This window comes from Notamacropus eugenii, chromosome 6, assembly GCF_028372415.1.
Source record: "Notamacropus eugenii isolate mMacEug1 chromosome 6, mMacEug1.pri_v2, whole genome shotgun sequence".
Lineage (NCBI taxonomy): Eukaryota > Metazoa > Chordata > Mammalia > Diprotodontia > Macropodidae > Notamacropus > Notamacropus eugenii.
Genome location: NC_092877.1, coordinates 259120881 through 259135682, shown reverse-complemented (window position 1 = coordinate 259135682; position 14802 = coordinate 259120881). Strand labels below are relative to the sequence as shown.

Genomic DNA, 14802 nt, shown 5'->3' with positions numbered 1-14802 from the left:
TCCTTTGTATTCCAAATGCCCAACACAGTAACTTCTATACAGTAGATGATTAAGTGTTTACTGAATTTAGTTGAATTCTTCAGTTGATTATGGATGGATCATCAAACAATTTTCAGCAAAATTTGGAAGCTTCCTAATTTTCAGAATGAGTTTAGCATTGTAAATTCAAAAATGATCTCCACACAGAGAGTCTAGGTAGTCTAATTTCAAAGTGCAAGTATCTGTTCTGGGACCAGAAATGTCCTTCCTGTTTAGGTGTAACCTTACCTGAATCACAGACTCAAAGTACAGAGAAACTTGGGGGAAGGGAACTGACTTCAAAGAAGGGAGGTTGCCCAAGCTTCCAAGGTTAGTGTGATCTTGACCTTTTGGAAGGAGATTAGTAGGAAGGAGAATCAGGAAATCACACAAGTAAGATAGAAGCAGGAAGTTCTTGCAAATGGAGATATACACCTGTGAGATACCTTAAACAACAGTTGCTGAAAGATAAGTCTTGAGGACTTTCAGATCCTTTGAACCAGTGAGAAGATGAATAATAGCCTGGAGGAGAGCCTTCTGGTGATGTCTTTTGATTCGTGTGTAAATTGGATTTAAGTGAGCCAGAAGTGCATGAAGTTGCCAGCCTCATTCTCTCCTCCAGAGTCATCACAGTCCAGTGGAAGGATATGACTCATGATGCAGTGGATGACTCTGGTGTCTTTGATGTTAAACCAAGCTTTAAGTGCTCCACAGTGCCTGTTTCAGCTGCCTTCATGGCCATTGCAACCAATTGTTGTCATCTACCCATTCCACTAGGGAAAATCTTCACATACTTGATGTAGATACTGCCATAACTTACCAATGGGTTTGAGACCAACTGGTTACCCTCAACCTGGTTTAGCCCATCTGCTGAAACAGTTTCCTGGGGTGTTACTACTGTCCACCTGTTCCACCCAACTCTCACCTGGAAGAGAAGGAGGTATCTAGATCAGGGACTCTTGTAACTGGGTTCCAGCAAGAGTAGTTAGCCAGTAATCTGTAGCTCTAGGGGTATAGTGAGAGATATATTCACTTAGGTTAACGACACTAAATGTTCCCCTTCCCTGTTTTCTCCACTTTCTTCAAAAATCCTTTCCCTAGGTACAAATTAATGCTTTTCTCACTCAACAAAGCCATTTGTTTTGTCTTATCTACAACTATGTTCTACATTTACATTTTGTTTATCTACCAAAATTTAAGCACAGTGCTTGGCTATTGAGTCCCCAAAACATTTTACTGGAAGGATTGAGGAATTGACTCATATTTCTAATATGATTTTTCAGGAAGAATGAGCAGGTATGATTCTACCATGACTATAGAACTGTAGATATCATTTCCATTCAGGATGCCTGCTTTTTGTCCTTGATCCTGACCTGATTAGCCAACTGTCAAGAGAAATATTTACAAAAGTGAACTTTTAGAGGGACATACAATCTAAAGCAAGTATAGGACTTGGAATGAACTGTTTGAGTACTGAATTTTACCATTCAATTTTTATAGTTTCCCTGTGGTTTTTCAGAGGTTTGTGGGGTTTTTTTTCAATCAAGGTCTGCTAAACTAAGGGGTTGTGGAGTTCCTTTAATGATATACTCATCTATTCCCAGGGCCATGGCCAGTATAATTTATTTAGTTTTGCTGGAATTTTTCCTCTTTTAAAAAATATTTTAAAGGATTGCTTCCTGGGAGGAAGAGGAAGTATATGAACATGGGTAGTGTTGCTGGTATATGGATATATAGGGGAAAAAGTATTCACTAAGTACCTATCATATGTTAGGCACTGTTCTAAGCACTAGGAATTCAAATATTATTAAAAAGAAAGACATTCCTTGCCCTCAGCAACTTTGCTTTCTAATGGGAAAAGATCAGGTATAAAAGGGAGTTGGAAAGGGGGAAGGAATGGGGGAGTCAGAGTTTTAGCCAGGTTGGAAGTGGGCATGACTTGGTAAATAGTTATTAAATGTAAGTTCCAGGTATAAACTCACTGACTAGAGGAAAAGAGAAGCCATAAATATGGATATGTTTCTGAGAAGTAGACAGAGGAGGCCACTGGGGAAAAGGCAGGGAGGTAGTCTGGGGCATCTGGAACTGAGAAGGGTTGGTAGAGACTCAGACCAAGATGGCATATTTACTCCATACATTGTACCTGCCCTTGCCATTGAAGTGACCTACTGCCCAATGAGGAATTCTGTTTTTAAAAAAGTATTCTAACTGGGACTATTTTTTATCTTAACTGCTATTTTTTTTCTTGCAGGAATACTGTTTGCCATTGTCTCAACTGTTGATTGCTACCTGCTTATTTCAAGGCTGCCCACTGTGATGAACAATACATTCCAATCTGATAGGTATGATGTGGTATCTCAGAGTTATTTTGATTTGCATCTCTTTAATCAATAGTGATTTAGAGCATTTTTTTTATATGACTATAGATAGCTTTAATTTCTTCCTCTGAAAACTTCCTGTTCATATCCTTTGACCATTTATCAATTGAGAAATGATTTGTATTCTTGTACATTTGTGGTGGCCAAAAACTAGTGCATCTAGCGTATCCCCATTGCATATGATGCTTGCTGAAGATTTTAGGTAGATACTGCTTATTATTTTATGGAAAGTTCCATTTATTCCTATGTTCTCCAGTGTTTTCAATAGGAATGGGTGTTGTATTTTGTCAAAAGCTTTTTCTACATCTTTTGAGATAATCATGTGGTTTCTGTTAGTTTTGTTGTTGATATGACCAATAATGATAATAGTTTTCCTAATATTAAACCAGTCCTGCATTCCTGGTATAAATCCTACCTGATCATAATGTATTATTCTTATAATAAGTTGCTATATTCTTTTTGCTAAAATCTTATTAAAAAATTTTGCATCTATATTCATTAGAGAAATTGGTCTATAATTTTCTTTCTCTGTTTTGGCTCTTCCTGGTTTAGGTATCAAAACCATATTTGTGTCATAAAAAGAATTTGGGAGGACTCCTCCAGTTTTCCCAAATAGCCCATATAGTATTGGAATTAACTGTTTAATTTTAATATTTGATAGAATTCACTTGTGAATCCTTCTGGCCTTGGAGGTTTTTTCCAAGGGAGTCCATTGATGACTTCTTCAAATTCTTTTTCTGAGATGGCATTATTTAAATATTCAGCTTCCCCTTCTGTCAATCTGGGCAATTTATATCATTTAAAGTAATCATGCATCTCATTTAGATTGTCGAATTTATGGGCATACAGTTGGGCAATGTAATTTCTTATTATTGTTTTAATTTCCTCCTCACTGGAGGTGAGTTCACCCTTTTCATTTTAGATATTGGTAATTTGGTTTTCTTCTTTCTTTTTTTAATCAAATTGGCCAAAGTTTTATCAATTCTATTGTTTTTTTCATAAAACCAACTCTTAGTTTTATTTATTAGTTCAATAGTTTTCTTAATTTCAATTTTATTAATCTCTCCTTTGGTTTTCAGTATTTCTAATTTGGTATTTACTTGGGGATTTTGAATTTGTTCTTTTTCAAGCTTTTCCAGCTGTATGCCCAATTCATTGATCTCTTCTTTCTCTATTTTATTCATGTAGGCATTCAAAGATATAAAACTTCCCCTAAGAACTGCTTTTGCAATATCCCATAAGATTTGGTAGGTTGTCTCATTATTGACATTCTCTGGAATGTAGTTGTTGATTGTTTCTGTAATTTGTTGTTTAACCCACTCGTTCTTTAGGATTAGATTGTTTAGTTTCCAATTAGTTTTTGGTTTATATTTTCATGGCCTTTGATTACATATCAGTTTTATTGCATTATTGTCTGAGAAGGATGCATTGACTAAATCTCCCTTTCTTCACTGGATTGTGAGGTTTTTATGGACTATGGTCAATTTTTGTATATGTGACATGTGCCACTGAGAAAAAGGTATGTTCCTTTCTATCCCCATTCAGTTTTCTCCAGAGATCTATCATATCTACCTTATCTAAAGTTCTATTCACCTCCTTAACTTTTTTCTCGTTTCTTTTGAGGTTAGATTTATTAAGTTCAGAGAGTGGGAGGTTGAGGTCCCCCACTAGTATAGTTTTCCCATTTTTTTCTTCCTGTAACTCCCTTAACTTCTCCTCTAAGAATTTGGATGCTATACCACTTGGAGCATATATGTTCAGTAATGAAATTGCTTCGTTGTCTATAGTGCCTTTTAGCAGGATGTAGTTTTCTTTCTTATCTCTTTTGATTAGATCTGTTTCTGCTTTTGCTTTGTCTGAGATTAGGATTGTTACACCTGTGTTTTTTTTTTTTTGCATCAGCTGAAGCATAAAATATTCTGTTCCAACCTTTTACCTTTACCCTGTATGTATGTCCCCATTTCAAATGTGTTTCTTGTAAACAACATATTGTTGAATTATGGTTTTTAATCCATTCTGCTGTCTGTCTCTGTTTTATGGGAGAATTCATCTCATTCACATTCACAGTTATAATTACTATCAGTGTATTTCTCTCTATCCTCTTTCCCCTTGTTTGTGCTTTTAGTTCTCCCTTCCCCTCCACAATAGAGTTTTAATTTTTGACCACCACCTCCCTCAGTCTTCCCTCCCTTCTTTCAGCCTCTCTCCTTTTTAATCCACATTTTCCCTTACTACTTATTCCTTCTGTTTTAGCCTCTGCTCCCTTTTCTTTCCCCCTTTCCATCCTACTGCCTATAAAGCTAATTGTATTTCTATACTTAACTGAGTTTGTTGTACCCTCCTTGAATCCAATCAGATGAGAGTACCTCTCAAACAATGCTCATCTCCCTCCCCTCTTTCCCTCTACTGTAATATATTTTTGTGCCTCTTCCTGTGATGGAATTTATTTTTTTCTCGCTCCTTTTCACATCTCACTTTACAATCCCTTTGCACTGATAAATCACATTTGTTATCACATTATTTAATTTATATCCACTCTCTCTATCTATATACACCCCTTTTACACTTCATAATAAATGTACAATTCTCAAGATTAGCAAATATCATCTTCCCTTATAGGGATGTAAACAGTTTGCCCATATTGTGTAAGAAGGTTGTTTTTTTTCCCCGTTTACCTTTTTATGCTTCTCTTGAGGCCTGTAATCGAAGATCAAACTTTCTATTGAGTTCTGGCCCTTTCATCAGGAAGGTTTGGAAATTCCTTATTTCACTGAATTTCCATCTCCTTGCCTGAAATATTATGCTCAATTTTGTGGATAATTAATCCTTTGCCTTACAGAATATTGTATTCCAAATCCTTTGATCTTTTAATGTAGAAGCTGCAAGGTCCTGTGTGATCCTGACTGTAGCTTCTTGATATTTGAATTGTTTCTTTCTGGCTGCCTGCAGTATTTTCTCTTTCACTTGATAGTTCTGGAATTTGGCAATGTTATTCCTTGGTGTTTTTAGTTTGGGGTCCCTTTCAGGAGGTGAAAGGTGGATTCTTTTGATGACTATTTTGCCCTCTGGATCTAGGACTTCTGGGCAATTTTCCTTGATGACTTCTTGAATAATATTGTCCCGGTTCTTTTTTTTTCAACATGACTGAGTGATAAACCAATAATCCTTAGATTTTCTCTCCTGGATTTATTTTCCAGGTCAGTTGTTTTTCCAATTAGATATTTTACATTTTCTTCTATCTTTTCATTCTTTATATTCTGTTTAACTGATTCTTGATGTCTCATAGATTCATTAGCTTCTATGTGGCCTATTCCATTTTTTATCAGATTCTTTTCTTCAGTTAACTTTTGCATCTCCTTTTCCATCTGTCCAGTTGTTTCTTTTAAGGAGTTATTTTCACCAGTTAGGTTTTGTATTTCCTTTTCCATTTGTCCAATTTTCCTTTTTAAGGAGCTGTTCTCTTCAGTGAATTCTTTTTTCATATTTTTAAAATCATTGTTCAGTTTTTCTTCTGTTTCTGTAATTTGGGTTTTAAAATCCTTCCAGAAATCTTCCAAGAAGGCTCTTTGTTCTTCTCACCAGTTCATATTCCCTTCTGAAGTTTCAAATGGGAGTACAGTTTCAATGCTAACCTCTTTGGTATTTGTGTTTTGGTCCTTGTCCCCATAGACAGATTCTATGGTCTTTTCTTTTCTGCTTTGCTTCTTACTCATGATAATAACCTTTTTCCTGACTTAAAGTAGATCGCTGCATCAGTGGCACAGCAAGCTCTGTCCCACAGTTCTTGTGCTTAAAACTTGAGGCTTTGTGTGTTGTGGCCTCTGGTTCTTTCAGCTAGAAGTTAAAATGCTGCAGCTTACCTGGTGCTGAGCTGGCTGATGTTTGAAAGCAGAGGCCAGGTGAGGTCTTTTTGGGTTTCCCCATAGTTACCTGGAGCTAGCTTGTTAAGTGTGAGGGATGGGGCATGTGGATGCCAGAGGTCTCCTCTGCTGGGCTATAGCATAGGCAAGCTCAGCTGTCTGTGCTAGTGTCTTCCCGATTTCCCTGAGGTGCTGAGACATGCCTGAGGTCTTGGTGTCGGCAGTTGCTGGTTTCACCCCCTGAGGCTCAGGATCTTCTCCTGGTTTGTTGAGGTGGAGCTGTCACCTTCGGCCAGTACAAGAGGAACACTCCTTAACAATCTTCCTAGCTTCACAGGCCAAGAGACTGTTTATGCCTTCTGGGGCTCCCACTGTTCCAGGCATTTTCCTGGGGAGAGATATTGTCTGGGTTCATCAAGGTCAACAAGGGGAGGAAGATAACAATTACTGATCACTCCGCTGTATTTATTTTTACCTTTTTTTCCTGTTACTCTTATTGAACAGAGTGAGACTCAAATCAAGATTTCTTTTAATAATATAATGAGTGAACATTATTATTTTCCTCATTTTATAGATGAGGAAATTGAGACTGAGAAAAGTTGGCAAAGTCACCTCTCACACTTTTAGCTAGGTGTCTGAGGTAGGATTGGAACTCAGATCCTCATGACTTTAAGTCCCCCCCATATTCACTATGCCACCTAACTATGAATGATACACACACACACACACACACACACATATTGCTTGAAATATTTCAGTTACATGTCACTTGTATGATTCTAAGTTTCCATGACTTCCAACTGTAATGAAATGGAGCAAAAGAATGTGATGTTTAATCTCTTTTATCCAATAGACTTTCAAAGTCCTTTTTGAATTTTTTATTAATTAGCAACATACTTTCATTCTTATTCTGGGCAAGAAGGTTTCATATTGTTCTCCTGGGACAAGGTAGCCTTAAAAGAATCTGTAAAGTGCCCTTTTGAAGTCACTTTGTGAAATGAAATCCTTTGGGCTTCTAACCTTTTCCCAGTACAGGAGGACTCCTCTTGACATTTCCCTACTCTGCTTCTGCTGCTTTGCTATTAAAATCATCTCTACCTGCTTGAATTGGAATGCGATGCTAGAAAAAAAAAAACCCTTGATGTTTATAAGTAAAAATTAGAAGTAGGTTTTAATTTAGTGAGTGTGATTTTCAATTCCAGAAACTGGGCAATTGGGAACAATTTATTCTGCTTATTTTTCTCCATCTAAGAATCTCCACCTCCCCCTTTCATTGTTCAGCAAAGCTCACAGTTGCCATTGTTTCACACAATTATGTAAGTTATAGGTATCTTCCTCCTTAAGAAAATCTGGCCTATTTCAAGAGTGGAAATTTCTATAGTGTTTTGCAGTTATCTCATTTCATCTGCATAGCAGTCCTGGGAGGGAAGCTGGACAGGGTGGTAATAATTACTCTGATTTTAAAAACAAGAAAACTGAGGCTTAGAAAAGTTGAGCCACCTGCACCAATTCATGTAACCAGCAAGGTACCCAAGCTGGGTTGGGGAGGGTGTTATTGTTTTCATCTTAAAATCTGTGTTTTTAGTACACATCAGCCTAAAATTCAAATACACAAAAACATTCAAAATGACTATATGCGAAACTGTAAACTCCATTATTTACAGATTGTTTAAAATATGTACATAGCAAAAAGGTCATAGCAAAAAATGAAGATTGTAGCAAAAAATCCTGTTTGTTTCTTTTCCCCCTTTTGTATTCTTGTGTGTGTGTGTGTGTGTGTGTGTGTGTGTGTGTGTACTGATGTTGTTAAAGAGTGGCATAGTAGATAAAGAGCTAACCTTGGAGTCAGGAAGACCTGCCTCTAACACACACTAGCTGTGTGATCATGGACAAATCACCTGATCTCTCACTACCCTCAACCAATTCTAAGACTATGTTACAAACAAATTGCTGATCTGCATTAGTAAAGGGAGTTTTTACACAGATTGTCTGCACTAAAGAAATCACAGGTCTGTCCAAATGTACACATATTTATATGTGATATATATGTGCATGCACACAATATGCACATGTACAGCTACATGTGCACACTTACAATATACATGTATAATCATATTTACATAAATGTACACATATATGTGCATTTGGTGTATATATACATATTTCATGGTAATCATTAGTTGTAGTCTATATTGTTCGGATTCTCTGCTTTTTTCTTTTTTTCCTTTTATTCTCCATACCTTCCTAAAAAAGTAGAAATTTCCCTTCCACCAGAAGTCTTCAGAGAGATCTAGATCCTACTATTAGTTGTATTAGAGGCAATAGTAATTCATTACATCTTTTGCCAATGTTTGTTCAGTCATTCCCTAGGTATCAGATATGTGGCTTGACACCTTTTTCTTCTATTAAAATCACTAGATCTGGGATCTGAACCTAGGTCTTCTAAGTTCAAGTCCCTTTCTATTTATACTATACAATAATCTTTGAATTTATAAAACAGATAAATTAATGGGTTGTTAACCAAAGAATTTGGTTCTTTAGTAAAGCATGAGTAAACTCTAATCGTGCATTGACTATACTTTTGCTACACCACTCTGGCCAAAGAGTTAGAGTAGATATCAGAGAAGTCTGTTGCTTATCCTTGCAAACTGTCTAAAAAGGGATATCCTAAAAGGGGATTTTCCCATTTCAAGGGAAGCAGGACCCAGAACATTGATAGATTTCTTGAAGAAACACATGGTAGATGAGGACTTGCATATGCCTAGTAAGTTTGAGAGCATAGTAGATAATGTTCATGGGCCCCTAACTCCTTTGTGGAAGGGAAAGGGAAGGGTTCAGCTATCTAGCTATCATGATCACATAATATAACCTTCTAACTAGAAAAGGAAGTCATCTTTGGCAGTGCCAATACTAAATATCACCTTCTGGGGAACCTCAAGTTTGAAAATTCAGGGATGAGATGTACTAGACAGAGAAGTGAATTTTCTGTTGTAGGGTACTTCCTGGAAACAGAAGATGTTCTCTCATTTAGTTCTTGATCAGCATCCTATGAGGAGATCAAAATCAATGAGTTATTCATATAGTACAGATCTGAGGGAAAAGATGATTGCTTTTTCAGTAGCCCTAATATATGTTTGCCTTCTGGTGGAGAAACAAACCACAGAGTGACATTACAAGTCTGGGAGGGACCATTTAGGGACTTTGAGGAAGGGTTAGTACTCCACAAGTAGGTTAAAGGACTCTCTTGATGAAAACCCCAATTTAGTCCTATCCTCATGGGAACTAATGGACTTCATGTTTATTTACAAATCTGCTTCTGTGAGGCCTTTTGTGTTTTCCATATCTGTTTATGGACTCCTGTACCAGTTGTTGGACTTCTTTGCATCTTCATTTTCTGTGGAATTAAATTAAAACTGTCTTATATCTGAAAAACATATTAGTAACTTGCATGCATATACAGGAACTAGAGGATCCCTTTTAGTAACATTTGGGGAAATTTATAAAATATAAAATCTAGCATTTACATGATGTTTTAAGGTTTAAAAAGTACTTTACAAAGGCTATATCATTTGACCCTCACAACAATCATGTGAGGTATCTCCTAGTATTAGCCCCATATCCCCAAGTGGGGAAACTGAGGCAGGTTAAGAGACTTGACCAAGATCACAAAGCTATTAATATTCAGAGGCGGCAATTAAACCTAGGTCTTTGTGACTTTTAGTCCAACACTATCCACTTTGACCCCTCACTTTAGGAAGCTATATTTGAAGATTTTCCTGGAGTAATTCCAAATGGGAGCAGTGAGACAAGAAAAGAAGTAATCTCTTTTAGGGGAGTGCCACAGAATTGAACTTGGCCATGTGAACCAGAGGGCATGAAAAGGGGATAGGAATTGTTGGGTCATGGTTTACACTAGGAAGTGGCAAAGTCAGTCTCTGAATCTTGTTATTTTAAGCTAAGTGTTCTTTTCAGTATATGATATAGATTCAAGAGAGGTGTACTGTAGAATATTAATTTTTATATACTTCACAAAGCTATTTTAAAAATCCCACCATAATGGTATTGTCACGAGTTAGGTGAATAGATAGGGTTGAGTCACTTGACAGTTGAATAAACACAACTGTTCTGGAGACAGAAAGGGTTCTCTCAATATCTAACAATATCCATTTTTCTCCTGGCTATGTATAAAAGAAGCTTAAAAAGTACGTGTTGTGACAGTTTCAGGGTCTTTGTTGGGCTACATTAAACTGTATTTCATAAAAATGAATTATAAGCCTACCAGAAAGGCTATTTAGCTATGTGCACAATATGGTCTTTTGGAAAAAAGTTGGATATAAATTCCATCACAGCATTGGAAGATGAAGGTCAAGTCAGGGCAAAAAACCCTTATGGGGTTTCTTCTTGAATTTCCTTTCTGGCTTCTGACTCTTAGAGGTACTTTAGAAGTCAGCTTGCTTATCCTTGTTGCAAAAAATACCTTCTGCAGCATCTCTGAACTTTTGCTGTCATAAATATTTTGCATACAGAATATTTCTAATTTCCCTCCCACATGAAGAACATTCAAATACTTTAAGACAATGATCATATCTGTCCTTAGACTTCTCTTTTCCAAGCAAAAGATCCCCAGTTCATTCAATAATTTCTCAAAAGACATGGTTTAAGTCTCTTTACCATTTTAGCTTCCTCTCCTTGGATGACTTCCAGGTTGTCAATACACTCTTTTTTAAATTAAAATTTTAACTTTTATTGATAGTCTTTTTATTTTTTCTTAGATGTTTAAATTAATTTATTTGTTTTCAGTTTTCAACAATCACTTCCATAAGTTTTAAATTTTCTTCCCCTCCCTCTGTTCTTGAACCGGCATGCAATCTTATATGGGTTCTACATATACATTCTTATTAAACACATTTTCGCATTAGTCATGTTGCACAGAAGAATTAAAATGAATGAGAGAAACCAAACCAAAATAAAGCATAGCACAAGAGATAATAGTCGGCTTCATTCTGCATCCTGACTCCATAGTTCTTTCTCTGTATGTGGCTGACATTTTGCATCAAGTCCTTTGGGAATGTTTTAGGTCCTTGTATTGCTGTGAAGGACTTGTATGTTGTGTTTGTCCTTTGTTGTTGAAGAAGACCATGCCATTGGAGAAATGATGAAATGATGACATGACTTGCACTTGACTTTGTTTTGAGTGAGGAAGGGCTGTGCAGGACACCAGCCTCACTTCTCCTCCAGAGCCATCTGGATCCAGTGATCTGATATTTCTCAGGATGATTGGAGATGACCCAGGATACACTGGGAGACATTGGGCCCTTTAGGCCAAGGTCTTTGCAAGTACTCACTTAGGGTGAGGCAATGCCCATTCATTGAATAGGCCTGTTTAAGAAGTAGCCAGGGCATGACCCCTTTAATGAGGTCAAGAAAAAAGAAATACATCAGGTTGGGTGGGAACCAGCAACAGTTATTATTGATAATCACTCTGAAGCTAGGAGGGTCCAGAGGAGCCCTCAGGCAGGGCCCCAATGGAGTCTGAGTTTCAGAGTGCAGCAGGTTTAAGGTTTTGGGAGAGGACAGGACAGGGGACAGGAGAGAGCAGAGGAGAGGAGAGAAGTGGAGAGGAGAGGAGAGAAGGGAAGAAGAGAGAAGAGAGGAGAGGAGAAGAGAGAGAAATAGGAGAGGAGAGGGAAATAAGAGAGGAGCCGGTAAAACCTAAGTCAACTGGGCATCTTTTGGTCATCCAAGTTTACCTCCCTTTAGAGAAGAGAAGGAAGGGGAGGGGGAAGCAGACAGGAGAGGAGGAGGTGAGTTACCCAGCTGGCATTCAGCCAGATACATCTACTCATAGGATTGTGTTTGTCTTTTGTTGTCGAAGAAGACCACGCCATCGGAGAAATGAGGGCTTGACTTGCACTTGACTTTGTTTTGAGTGAGGAAGGGCTGTGCAAGTCACCAGCCTCACTTTTCTTCCAGAGCCACCTGAATCCAGAGATCTGATATTCCTCAGGATGACTGGAGATGACCCAGGATGCACTGGGAGACTTTGGGCCCTTTAGGCCAAGGTCTTTGCAGGCACTCTAAGTCTATCAGAAATAGTCCTTACACACTGTGGCTGTTACTGTGTATAATGTTCTCCTGGTTCTGCTCATTTCACTCAGTATCAGTTCATATAAGTCTTTCCAGGTTTTTCTGAAGTCTGCCTATTTATCATTTCTTATAGTGCAATAGTATTCCATTCCATTCATATTCCATAACTTGTTTAGCTATTCCCCATTTGTTGGACATTCCCTTGATTTCCAGTTCTCGACTACCACAAAAAGAGATGCTATAAAGTCTCTTAAAATATAAGATCCATAGCCATATATAAGTCAGCAAGTCAAGTCAAGTCAAAAAGTTTATCGAGTACTTACTATGTGCCAGGTATTATGCTGAGCACTGGAAAAACAAATACAAGCAGAAAGATAGGTCCTGCCCATAAGGAACTTACATTATAGTGGAGAAAGATAATTCAGAAAAGGAAGCTAAAATGGGAATGAGAGGTGGGCATAGGGGCAGGCTAGAAAGTCCAAAGAGTCAAGAGTGCAGTCTGGAGATGAGTGAAAACATAGTTAATTTGGGTACTCTCCTTAAAATAGAGGTTCTAGGAGGAAATAACCAATTAGAGGAAGATGCTGCAGGGGTCTAGGGTACTTCTAATGTGACAGGTAATCCCAGGACTGGAGTGAACTTTTCAGAGTAAAGAGGTTTCTCTGGCAGGATAAAGTCTGACAGAGAGTCAGGAATGCAGCCTGGAGAGGAGTGAAGATATGGTTGGCTTGGATGCCCTCTGGTCTCACCAGGGCACAGTGTACTATTCTTTTTTCTAATCTTTGTACTTCTACAAAGGCAACATAAGAACTCATTAAAAGGCAATGAGATATAGTTGAAAGAGTTGGTTTTGTAGTCAGGAGGACCTGTATTAATTTCCTGCCTCTCTCATGTACTAGATATGTGAGCATGGGCAACCAGAGGTGAGGAACCTGAGGCCTCAAGGCCACATGTGGCCTTCTAGGTCTTTGGGTGGACCCTTTTCACATAATCCCAGTTTTATAAAACAAATTCTTTTATTAAGGGGATTTGTTCTCTGAAGTGTGGAGGTAAAGGGCTGCACTTGAGGACCTAGAAGGCCACATATGGCCTTGAAGCCACAGGTTCCTCACCCCTGGGTCTCAAGTCAATTAATCTTTCAATGTGTCAGGCAACTTTCTAATCATATAAATTATAGTTAAATTCCTGATCCACATCCATAGAACATATTTCCACTCTAGAGATTGCCTATGTTGATGAAATAATAGGCTTATCAATTTCTGGTGGCAAAAAAATTGGAAATTGAAAGAATGCCTATTGATAGCATAATGGCTGAACAAGCTGTGTTATATGAATTAATGGAATATTATTATGTCATAAAAAAGGATGAGCAGGAGGATTTCAGAAAAACTTGGAAAGATTTGTATGAATTGATGCAAAGTAAAATAAGCAGAACCAGGAGAACATTGCATACAGTAACAGCAACATTGTGTGATGATAACTCTTCTCAGGAATGTAATGATCCAAGATTATTGCAAAAGACTCATGATGGAAAATGCTATCCATATCCAGAGAAAGAACTGATGGACTATGAATGAGGATCAAAGCATACTTTTTTATACTTTATTTTTTTGTTTTTCCTTTTGGTCTATTTCTTCTTTCACAACTGTGACTAATATGGAAATATGTTTTATGTGGTTGCATACATATAAAACCTATATCAAATTCTTACTATTTTAGGAAGAGGTGAGGGAATACAGGGAAGGAGAAGAAGAAGAAGAAGAAGAAGAAGAAGAAGAAGAAGAAGAAGAAGAAGAAGGAGGAGGAGGAGAAGGAGGAGGAGGAGGAGGAGAAGGTGGGGGTGGTTGAAGAGAATAGCATCAAGTACTGATTAAAGAAATTCAACAACAAAAGTGTCACAGGGTTCTTTCATTTCTTGGTTTATTTACTGCTTACTGTCTTCCAGATGATAACAATACCAGAAAAAAAGGAAAAGTTCACTGATGGAAAGACAAAAGTCAGTTTCTCCTTCTCCTCCTCCTCTTCTTCTTCCTTCTCCCCTTCCCTCCTCTTTTTCTATTTCTTCTTCTTCTTGCGATTGGGGCTAAGTGACTTGCCCAGATCCTCATAGCTAGAGGGTGTCTGAGGCCAGATTTGAATTCAGGTCTTCCAGACTTCAGGGCCAGTGCTCTATTCACTTGGTCACCTCGCTGCCTCCACCCCAATATTCCCCCCTTCATATAGGACTTATTGGCTAGGGCCATTAAAGTTCGTGACCAAGGAACTGAGTTCTCCCAATTCATCTAGAGAAATTTTTTCATTGATTTTTCTTCCCTTCTTCCTTCTATGCCCCATGAGCTTCTTTCCCAGCCATCAGCATGTGGTCCGTGGCATTGTGGCTTCTGCAGAGTTATTGCTCAAGAAACCAAAAGACTGGTGTCTGGTGACAAATGATGACATGTCAGGAAACTGATTCCTGG

At 37.8% G+C, this 14802-nt stretch overlaps 1 long non-coding RNA gene across 1 annotated transcript; it reads left to right on the top strand.

Annotated features, from left to right (window-relative positions):
- The first annotated feature begins 796 nt into the window (after positions 1–796).
- LOC140511365 (uncharacterized) lies at positions 797–14150 on the top strand. Its single transcript, XR_011969519.1, has 3 exons — positions 797–958; positions 2270–2360; positions 14063–14150. It is a non-coding gene; the product is annotated as an uncharacterized lncRNA (long non-coding RNA).
- Positions 14151–14802: the final 652 nt, after the last annotated feature.